At 37.9% G+C, this 11,949-nt stretch overlaps 2 long non-coding RNA genes across 3 annotated transcripts in view; one reads left to right on the forward strand and one right to left on the reverse strand.

The window, feature by feature from the left end:
* Window positions 1–5,968: 5,968 nt before the first annotated feature.
* The window catches only part of LOC103472842 (uncharacterized), an 18,443-nt gene continuing 12,462 nt past the window's right edge, over window positions 5,969–11,949 (reverse strand). For both annotated transcript variants that reach the window (XR_534936.2, XR_534935.2), the window contains exon 3: window positions 5,969–6,165. This is a non-coding gene — a long non-coding RNA (uncharacterized LOC103472842). The remainder of the gene's footprint in view (window positions 6,166–11,949) is intronic.
* Window positions 9,077–11,840, forward strand: LOC103472841 (uncharacterized). The gene is made up of 3 exons (XR_534933.2): window positions 9,077–9,260; window positions 10,281–10,337; window positions 11,562–11,840. It is a non-coding gene; the product is annotated as an uncharacterized LOC103472841 (long non-coding RNA).

An 11,949-nucleotide genomic window follows, 5' to 3' on the forward strand; every position in this document is an offset into this window, starting at 1 on the left:
ACCACTCCTATGTGTTTTAACTGAATAAACCCAATGAACTCTGAGCAAGAAGTGTGCAGGCACTTGTAACGGATCACAGGGAGCTTTAAAGATGGATTTTCCTCAACAATGTTGCAATTACTACACTGAAATCTGCAGCACCTGCCAAATTAAGCTTACATTAGGAGAAAATTAACCTTTTTGTAAACTTTGCTAACATTAAGGCTCACTTGCATTCACTAATCTCTCTTTCGTTTTCTTCCCCCCCCTCCTCTTCTCAAGCTGCACAACACACATAAATGCAGCTGGCTGGCCAACTCAGATAAAGAATAGTAGAGGACAGTTCATGTTTTACTGCAGACTCAGTTCCACTAAAGTCCTTGAGCTGTATGGTTTTTATGGATTCATCAGCTGATTTAAATCCACTCATGTTAAACACGTCAGCTTGGTTCCGACAGCTCCATGCATTTACTCTCCGGATTTATATTTATCATCCCTGGAGGATCTGGAAGTTTTATTCCACTCGAGTAACAGTGAGCAAGTGTTGATATGAGCAATATCTGATGCATGTAATATGTATGACGCTGCAGTCTGTTCAAGTCTGCAGCTGAGCTTTCCACTTATTCCTTTCTCTCTTTCTCCAACAAGCTGTTCCCTTCCTTCAAACATCCCTGCTTTCGCCTCCTCTCTTCCTCCCCAGCTTCCCCTCTTCATCTAACACAAAATGAAAACACACTGATTCAGCTGCCGGGATCCGGCGAGGAGAGACGGCTGCTGCTCCCGATTCTATTAACTCGGATCTCCATTTCAGACGGGGAGCAGAAGCACACCTCTTGACTTCACACTCAATAAATTCACACAAATGAGCTGCAGCCGTGTTGCACAAGCTCTTGGAATGAATTTTCATCCAGGAACAAAATGCTTAAAATTTAATGTTCTTCTGTTTTCCAGCCTTAAAACATAACATATGTTGAATATCAAAACTGCTTTGGTCTAAATTAGATGCTAGGTTTTTTTCAGGTCATCCAGTTGATTCAAAGTTGTTAAGAATTCTTAATATTTTTAATAATAAAAAAAAAGACATCTTAATCAAGCAATCCCCAAATAAGAAAATATAATTCAAGCACAATTAAACAGATTCATATTAAGAAATAATTGTTTAAGAGTGCCACACTTATTGCCTCCCCCTGGTGTTAATAACTTGCATAACCTTCTTTTAATAGGGCAACAATTTGTCTTCAGCTATAGTAATTCACAAGGTTTCTTAACATACAGAGATGTTTAGCGTGTTATTTTGTTGATTTAGTTGTAAAGTTTGAAAGTTGTAACAACAAATAAATGTCAGCTTTCTGGGAGAGACCCCAGGATATAATGAATTGTTAAGGTTCCCAGAGCCTTTGGGAGGAAAAACAGGCCAACAGCATCATAGATCCTCCACCAACATACTTTTTTTCTTACACTGCTGGAGATGTGGAGATTTGTTTACATCCTTTGCCATCCAGTTCACTGCATGTGGTGGGAAGATAGCAGCGAGTCCTCCTCCAGCCTTGGTTGTCACAGTTCAAGCTATCTTAAAATGTATAATTATTGCTTTGACTACAGATATGGACAGGTTTAGGTGAGCATCTCCAGATTTCCCAAACCAAATATCAGGTTTTCTTATCTTAGAGAAATAAATCTTTGTGTCAAATCTTTTTTTTACTGTACAGGTTTATCCTACAGACACACCTTTTTACTAGGGATGCAAATACGTTACAAATTAGCTGAGAAGAATTGGTCAGAAAGCAGAAAATTTGTGTTAATTACTAATATTTTCTATGAGACCGTGGTAGAAAAAACATTGTTAAAAAAGAAATCTTTGTGACTATTGTGTCCCCGTTTCACTGTGGCTTACCAACCAGACCTGCCATTATGATTCTCACAGTCCAGCAGCGTGTCATCCTTCCTCTGTTGTCAGGCTTGTACCAGCGCTGTGAGGTGCTTGACAGATTTTCTGTCCTTGACGTCAGAGAATGAAGACAGAAAAACATAACCAGCAGCTACTAATTAAATTACAGACCTCAACATTCGCAGGTCAGAGTTTAAACTGCATAGGTTCAGGGGGGCTTTCTGTTACGATTCATCTAGACACTAGGAATCATGTTCATCAGCTTTACTTTACTTCATTTTGCTTGTACTGTTATAGATAATAAAGAAGCGGAGGAGGCTTTGTGAAATATCAGCCATATGGTGCTTTAGTTTTCCTTTCCAGATCATCCTGATGGCTGAGATAATCACATCCATTCCTAGTGTAGATTAGTTGCAGTAAATTACCCATGAATCCAAACGATGTGACTGCACAAAACATTGCTTTTCAAAGACTCAAGAAATTCATTATTTACAGTGAATATTAATAAAAAAATCAGATAAATAATGAGAAATGTGCCTTCATAAGAAAAATAACACCTATAAAAATAGAAAATTTCTTTAATGTATTTGTTCCGATCAACCCAAAAGGAAGGAATACATTAGCAATGATTTTGCAGAAATCCCTGCAAGAGCCCCAAAAACCATCATCTGCAGCCACTTATATTACAGTATTGGGATCAGGAGTAACTGCTGCCTCATCTGGATTCAAACTCTTATCAATTCCTGCCTGACAGCAAAAAAAAAAAAAGAAAAAAATAATTTGAAACTGTGGAAACCATGACCAGATCATCCTCCAGGCTAAAGAGCACTGAGCCTTCCCAGGTAATTATGAGAACACTGTTCAAAAGCCAGCTTTTGATCGGGTATGAGGGTGCATTAGAGCACATCGTGGGCTACTCACATTCATGTGAAGCCTATTATTGCTAGTGTGCATTACAGAGTAGAGTGCACAGTTAGAGTCAGACACGACAAARGCTTTTTGACTATTATTTTTTGGCATCAAACATCAATAGACTCTACTTCTGCAGGATCCATTTGAAATGTAAATTGAAAAATAATTTATGTAATTAGCTAGCCATTCAGAAGACCAACAAAATACAGTAATACAACAAAAAAAAGAAATCAACATCACAAACGTGAAGTGGAAGTTTATATTACAGTGAGTGGAACCTCATAACTTACCAGCCCTTCTGGTAAAGATGAAAAGACTGAAAATGACATTGTCTTTTACTATAGAGGCACAATTGCACACTAATCGATTTAGAAAACAATCAAACTTTAATTTATGACCATTTACTCAGGAGTGGAGAATACAAGGAAATTGCAGTTCCACGATTACATGCTCCTCTGTTGTTAATATTCTGTACACTTGGACAGCACTTTGCCTTGTACTATGATTCTTGGCTGATAAGCCAAAAATAGGAATTGTTGGCTGTTTCCTCTGTACATGGGACATGACACAACATGCCCATGGAAATGTGCTGCCTATTGGCCAAAGAACACTATTCCACTTACTGTCCCAGTAACGTTTAGTGAATATGAATACCATGTTCACATTTGTGATTTTCTGAAAGAAAATGCTTTTCTTGTTGTACTTTCCTAACAGAAGCTTAGAGAACTGATAGGACCTCGTAGTTGTTATGGAGACTTTGGGACCTCATGATGTCATTGTTTGCTGCAGGTCTTTAAGAATGGACTTTGGAGATTTTTCTTTCTTGCCTTAGCAACCCCAATGTGAGACTTAATTTTCTCAACTTTCTGAGACATGCTTCTGCAGTAAAACATGTTGGGGTTTTTTTGTTCGCTTTTAACACATCTATTTCAGAAAATTACCTCTGACTTAAAGGTCATTAATACTCAAAAGTTCTATTTAAATATCTCTGCATTACTAATCGATATTCAGTGAGAGTTTGATCCATGAGATCTACATGCTAAATGTGTGTAGGATCTTATTAGAACCAAGAATTTTCCACTCTTTCCTCTTGAGTGCATTTATGCTTTCTGTACCTGTTTAAGAGAGCAGGCACCAGTCAGACAATGGACTAAAAATGCCCAAGACAGAATGAGTCACTGTGCTTTTAGCCCCAGGATGTGGAGCTAATATAAAACCTACGAGGTCTTGATGCAGGATGAACTCCTTAACTCATCTGACATGACCTTAAATAATGTGAAGACACTAAAGATGCATCTGAAATTCAACATTGCAGGTGAAAACTTACTTTAATTTGACATTTAAAGGGAGATCACCATGACGACGTACTGCAGGTGCTGAGGGGCAATGAAAAAAAGATTTTATATTTGCATATCCAGTCCATTACGCGGCTCAGAGCAAAACTGTTGACTCAGATTTAACAATTTAAAGTAGTTGGAAAGGGGGTGAAAAACACATGGGAGGTTTTCGGTGATAATGACGGAAAAAAAAAAGAATAGAGGGGCCTAAAGAAGAATAAGAAAGAGAGGAAGAAACAGAAAGAGCAAGAAAGAGGTGAAATCTAAGCAGACGCCCAGGAGAAAGTGCAGAGATGTAGGGATGAGGGAGAGGAGGGGGTAAAGTCTATGAGTCATGCCTGAAGATGAGGAGCAAGAATTCAAGCAGAGAAAATTTATGGGGAACACGAGCTGTTGTAGGAGTAAAAAAATGGAGATGGACGGAAAGAGATGCGAAAGAGGAGGAGAGAGGGTTATTTGTATTCCGACTAAGGGAGGAGAGTCAGGTTGAGAAGGAGCTGGAGGAGAGGAGAAAATAAACTGGGGAGGTAAAAGTGAGACAGAAGCTGCAAAATAATAGGAACTGACTGCAAGAAATATCTTATGAAGACAAGCACAGTGATAACTATTTATAGCAGCAATTGTGTGTCTTTGCACGATGCTACAATGTGTGTGAATATATGAATATTTGTACAGATGGTTGTTTGTGTTTGTGTGTGTTGGGAACTATCAGGACAAAAGGTGATACGAGGATCTTCCATACACAACAGCTGCTCAACTATTGTATTAGTTGCCAAGCAAAAAGTAATTTAACTTATGTGGAAAGCGGTGTCCATTTTTTCATTCTGCAAAGCAAACCGCAGATCCTCAGAGAGATAGAACAATAAAGAATTTGTTTCAGCTTTGTCAGTAAGGATATTTCTTTTCTATGCTTCACTAAACCAACCACTATTGTTAAATCCAAACTCCGTCACGTCTCACTTGCTGTGGTTTACATAAAAAATTAAGCTAAAATTGTTAACTCTGATTTAGCTTTAGTGAAACTGATGTAGAGATATTAAAAGTAACCCCACAGGACAGTGAAAAGAGGCCAAACGTACATAAATGCCCTTAAAATAATTTGGAAATAGCCATACAGGGCATCCCTTATTTGTGGGACGCAACATGTTTTCTTTAAGGTCGTTGCTATTTTCCAGCTTGGCATGTTTAGAAAAATTTGGTTTGCAAAGCGATTGTAGTATTCTGCCAGTTATTTTCTCTCTCAGGTGCTATGAAAGCTGCAAGGCTGTACTCAGTTTGGCTTTAATTATTTAACCACCTAATTTTTTAAAAAGGTGTTAGTAGATGTTGCAGTTTGTTTTTCCTGTATGTGTACATCCAAAGATGTATTAACAAAAAGCTTTGCCTTCTGAATGTTTTTTTTTCTTTTTTGTTTTATTCATTTTGGGATTTTAAGGTTGTTTTTTTTTCACCTATTATTGATTATGTAATTGTTTTCCAGCATCATTAGTCACTGATTGGCAATTACAAACCATTCCAGGCTCATATATTTTATCTGAATATGTTGACACATAATAGTTTATGTTAACATCAGGCGCTTTCTGCACCTGAGTGTTGTACTGCAATACCATAGTGTCTGATTACCATAGAGATATCTTATGTGACCTTTAAATCTTGAACATGTAAGCTGCTGATGCCGGGTAATGAACCCAGGTAGTTTCTGCATGCAGATTAGATCATAATCAAGTTCAGTCATGAAGTGCTTGAGGAAGGAAGAAGCATGACAATTATTTGTAATGTAATTAAATGCATGCACATTTGTTGTTACCAAAAAGAAATCTGAAAAACTGCCCGGCAAATCTTAATCTTTCTTTGAATTGTGTTTATTTGCTGCAGGTACCAGAGAGAGCTTCTGTTCTTAGAATCCTGTTGTATTTGGGGTTCCTGCTAGGTCAGTGCTGGTGAGGGAAATCCAGTGAGGATTGTGTTCAGAAGGGGAGTCTGTGGGTGACCAGGCAGGTCATAATGAGGTGAAGGCGGCAGGGTGGGGTCTGCTGGGCAATCCTGTTCCTGCCAAACAGAAAGTCTGCTCTGCCAGACATTTTAAACAATTTGAAATATTAACTTGCCTCTTTGCAGTAGACATAATGCAAATTTTCTTAAATATATCATAAGGACATATAGTGACTATTTTACAATTCTGGACTGAAAAATTATGTTGCATCTTGTTTTTAAAGTATTTTACTTAAATCTAATCATGTGAATTATGACATTGAAATATAAACAGTTTTTACTTTATTTTTAAATTACAATATTTAGGTATGGATCATCATTCCAGGCTGCACAGTGGCGCAGTTGGTAGAGCTGTTGCCTTGCAGCAAGAAGGTTCTGGGTTCGATTCCCGGCCCCGGTCTTTCTGCATGGAGTTTGCATGTTCTCCCTGTGTATGCATGGGTTTTCTCTGGGTACTCCGGTTTCCTCCCACAGTCCAAAAACATGACTGTCAGGTTAATTGGCCTCTCCAAATTGTGTTACATGTGTTATCCAGGGTGTATTCTACCGCGTACCCAGAGATGGCTGACGATGGCTCCCTCCCACCATCACCCTCAAGGACAAGTGAGTGTAGACAATGGATGGATGGATTATCTAGTAACAGCTGTGTATCTTTACCTTTCTTCTTTTTTGAAACCTAATTGCTTCATTTTGATTTCCAGCTGGTCTCTAGCGTTTCKGAGCTTTAGGCAAGTGGAGTAATATTTCTTTTTTAGACTTTTTCCAGTCAAAACAACATCTGCTAGATGCTATAAAAACAAACAAAAGTATTGCAGTTTGTCATTTTCTGTGTTTTGACAATAAGAAATATTTCTCCATTAAAAGTTATATATTGTATCTTCCATAATTAATTTTGCACCCAGAAGGCTGATGCATCTGGTTATCCTTCCAACAAACAGTCCCATTAATGCTATTATCTCAGCGCTGCTACATGACATGAATAATTTCAGATTTCAGACACACGCAGAAACCTAAAGCCAAAGTCCAGGATTCACGGAGCTCCCAGTAAATGTCATAATGATTGATCCCACTACTGAGTCCAGCAGAATCAATACTGTTTGTTTTCCGCTCACAACGTTGTCCTGCTGTTCGTCTCCTCGCAGGCCTCTGCAGATGCATTTAGGCTGCCAGTCAGGCGTCTGAAAGCAAAACAAAACGGCTCCTTGGGGAGGACTTTACCAGAACCGAGCAGAGCTGGAGGCAACGCTGTGAAACAAACGCAGCAAGGAGCATCCAGCTGGTAATCACAGAAAACATTTCATACACATCATGGTGATTTTTAACCCAAAAAACAGGTAACAGGTAAACCTTCTGCAGATACAGACAACTTTATTGTTTAAGAAGCAGGTTGGATTTTACCTGAATGTAGCTATTTTCGCCGTTAATTAATTTTCTCCCAGGAAAGCCCTGTATCAGGTTCATCCAACTTCCATGTATCAGTCAAAGAAAAGTAACCCCACAGTATGATGCTGCCTCTTCTAAAAATGGCGAGTTCTGAGTGAAATCACTAAGGTCACACTGTTTAAGTTTAGTATCTGAGACTACATTCTTCTACAGGTTTACAGTGTCTTCGTAGTTTGTGGCTAAACAGGATTGCTTTTGATTTTATTGAGGGGAATCAGATTGATGAGGGTAGACTACAAATGCAATGCTACTTTTTAAAAATGTATCTGCAAAACAAAGGAAAGTGGTATGTATGACCCTATCCATTGACGTTTGGGATGTGATGCAGCATGGACAATGCCAGTTCTGTCTTGATTTCACATACAGGAATGACCTGTAAGAGGTCTCGCTTATGAAATGGAAATTTCTTAAATGCAAATTAGACAGAACCACATAGGAAGGCTAGCTAGGAGAAGAACACAATTAGACTAAAGTAATTAGACAGCATTACCCAAACTGTTTTCCACAGAAAGATCCTTCATATGTTCTATTTCTGGCTCTGCTCTCTCAAAGGCTAAATAAGCAGATCTCAGACCAGCTGTAGACGTGATGAGTTTCTGGAAATATGTGCCTCTGTCCTCAGTGTCATTCAATTGATTTACCTCCTTGTCTGCGTGGACTCCTGTTCCAAGAAATACAGCCCACCATAAAACTGAAATGAGGTGCGATATTCTTCCTAATAGCCCATGTGGTCATCTATCATCGCATTTAGCTGTTGAGTACGTTTTTGAGGTGGGGGTGGATGGGGGCAGCAGGTGCAGATGAGTTTTCAAGACTACAAGCCATCCTTTTCAGCATTAGTTTTTAGAAAGCAGTTTTTGATTCTAAGTTTGACTTAAGCTAATTAACTCATTAAATTCAGTTCCGTTTTCAATCATCATATCCTTAACAATCATGGGGAGCCAATGAATAGCCACATACATTCACTTTATTTATTTCTCTTTATTAACTTTAATTAAATATTAGCAGACAAATGCAAGCACTGATTGTTATTATTTAAAAGTAACAAAAAATGAATCTGGGGCTTGGCAGCCCAGTTTTCTGAAAAACAACATATATTCTGTTTCTATTATTATATACAGCCAGCTCATAATGTGTTTAGTCATAGTCTGCATTTGCTGCTGCTGGGGCTCACAGACACGGTTAATGAACAAGTTGTTGCATGAGTCATATAAATATATGGTGATCCAAACAATAGTTAATGCAAAGAGAGTTTGTTAAAGGATTTACCCCTTTAACTTTTAGAAATTTCACACTACATCCACAAACTTATATTTTTTTAATAAGCGTGCATGCGATAGAGGAAAATGTAATATAGTTTTCTAAATTTTGTATGATTAACATGGGTGAATGTTTGGCCCTTCTTTATTTGACAAAGGAAAATCTAGTGCAAACATCTACCTTTAGAAATCCTCTCTACACTGTAAAAAAAACTGTAAAAAAACGGTTAAATGTACAGTAGAAATTTGAAGGAATTTTTCCGTTTTTAGTTTTACAGGTATTTGTACTGTATTTTCCATTTTACGCATTGCATCATGGGAACAAGAACCTTCGCGAAGCGCGAAAACTGGTCAGACGACATTTCATGCTCGCTAACCGGACCCTGGAACAAATATCTTTTGGACTTCGGTTGGATTAAGAGATGGAGTTACCTTTCTGCCACCTCCCTGGTAAAGTAAAATAAATGAGAACACATTGTTTTCGGTGAATAATGTTTTGAAATATTTGTGCAAACTATTTTGCAGTCTTTTTTTTTTTTTTTTTTTACAAAAAAGGTATATGTTATTTTTTACAATGCTGTGTTTGCTTGTGTATTATAAAAGTAAAACGCGGTGATTGCTGTATTACTATTCATGTATTTTACCGAACTCAAAGTACCGGCCATTTTTTCCAAGTCAAACTGAACTGGGCGCGTGGAAGCTAACCGTTCATGGCGTCATGCTACTTATGTCTCAATCCTGCTTTTTAAAAATATCAAGCTGCAGTTGTCTTATTTGCTAAACATGATTTGACGTCCCGGTTGTTAACATAAAAGCAGGTGGCCATTTAACTTCGGTAAATATACTTTCCATGTCAAGTTTGGGGTTTTAGAATATGGGAAATGGGAGTGTGGTGGGGTCAAACGACGAACTAGCTTAAACTTGGCGGGGAGCGGGAGCAGCCGTTAGACCAGGGGAGGGAAACCGTTTGACCAGGGGACGACGGTAAGACTGGGGTGGCGAAGGCTCATGTTTCAGTCAGCGTTAAATTTGTTGCATGTTCGATGCTCTAATCAGGCATGTTGAGATTAGGTTAATTTGATAAACTGTTACAATGGGCCAGAAGCTTCTTGCCTCATAGAAATTGTAAGTCAGTGGATTGTACATACAGATAGTTAATTTTCCTATTTCTGAAATAGGAACAAACATCACTGAGAGTAAATAAAAGTGACGTTTGCAAAAAAAAAAAAAGATTCTTCCAATTGGGAGTTTTTACTGAAATGCCTGCTTGCAAAGTCATTATCGGTTATTGTAGCTTAGCTTAAAAACTATATAAATAGTACTGTTCTAACTTTGTTGTCAGGATAAATTATTTCATTTTATTGTAAAAAAAAAAAAAAACTAATTGATTTAATTATTGGAAGACTTGCATGTTTTGGTGTTTATATTTCTTTCTCCTTATAGGGTTATTTTGTTTTATCTCCTCAACAGCTGCATCCAGACTCTTCTGAACTTTTCCTGGAGAGCAACTAGGCATCTTTAAAATAGGTGTGTACATTTGTTTTTGTTTTACTCAACCTGTTAAACCTTTAGTTTAAATTAAGAAGTGTGTGGTGTTTTCTACAATAACATAGGCATAATGTTTTATGTGTCTTTCTAATAATGTCTAATGCAGCACTATGTAGCTTATATATTTTTTTACATATTTGTTGAAGCTGTCACTGTTGTGATATTGCATGAGAGATAATCTGTGAAAAAAATGTAGCTCTTCTGTTAGTCAGTGCTAACTGAATTCAAACAGTCAGAGCCAGGAGGCAGATCTTAGTGTGTCAATCACAAACTCTTGTGGTGCTGCTCATCCTCCTTCTCCCTGATCTCTTGCATTTGGCTACGCTGCAGCTAACGGAACCTCTCATGAATGTTAAGGCTAGTTAGCATGGACACCGATGACAGTGGATAAACGGTTTTCCTGTATTGTAAGTTGATTGACAGCATGAAGAGGTTGATTGACAGYGCTAAGACTATCCTCCTGTCTCTGATTGGTTGGTTTTGGTTGGGAATGATGGATTTCTTCAGATGGAAATAGTAGCTCAGGGGGAGTGGAGGAGTTTTTATTTTCACAAATTATACATCTCATAACATAAAATCATGACATGGTCACTTTATTTTAACAGATATGCAAAAATTAGTGTATGTTTTTATTTTCTCAAGAAAATATTTGGGTATTGTGTATGTTAGGGGTGCACCAATAAATCTTCCCCAAATCCTTAATTTTGAAGATTGGTGATCCGCCAATACATGTGAAAGTGATTTCATCCACTGATCTTATCTACCTCAGCAAAGATCTAAAAATCAACCGCTTTCCTCTCCTGTTAGAGACATTTGACTGATAGACTGGCCCACCAGGTCATGTCTCCATGTTTGCAGTTATCAATAGTCACCYCACTGTTGCCAACCCACTGACATTTTTTGCATTTAGCAATATTCAGACAAGACAATCAGTATCGGCCAAAATCAGAATTGACAAGTCAGATTTTTAAAGATTGGCCAGAAACCTGCAATTGACACAGTCCTAGTGTAGATTTTTTATCTGTCAGAATTCATCAAAATTACTCGATGTTGTTTGTGAAAGAGCTATTAGCAATTGGTGAGACGCTGATGAGCCAGGTCATGTGCTGCTGTAATGTAATTTAGAAGCGTTGTGTAAAAAGTATGTTTATAACATGAAGTGTTTCTGTGTTAAACTTGAGTATCCATCCTCTTTGTTTATAGATTTTCTGGGCTCAAACCCTGAACAAGGTCGACTCACACGATGCAGACGAAAGTGAAGAAGCAGCTTTGCATTCCAACAAGATGGTTCAATTCCTTTAATGAACTGAATGACTGGGAAACCATGGAAAATTTGAGCCTTTTGAAGTTTAAACGTGATTGATCATCTCATCAAACCTGGTGCACCAAGAACTGGTCACAGAACATTTCAAGCTCTTGGTAACTGGACCTAAGAGTTGGATTAACCTTTTTTTGCAGAACATAAACATAAAATGGACTTTTGTTTTAATGTTCACAGCGACTAGAGGTAATGAGAGCACACACTCATGAATCCAGTGTCTTCCACTGTCATTGGCATTAGGCTGGGTTTATGTAGCATTTGATTTTTAAC

This window comes from Poecilia reticulata, linkage group LG11, assembly GCF_000633615.1.
Source record: "Poecilia reticulata strain Guanapo linkage group LG11, Guppy_female_1.0+MT, whole genome shotgun sequence".
Classification (NCBI taxonomy): Eukaryota; Metazoa; Chordata; class Actinopteri; order Cyprinodontiformes; family Poeciliidae; genus Poecilia; species Poecilia reticulata.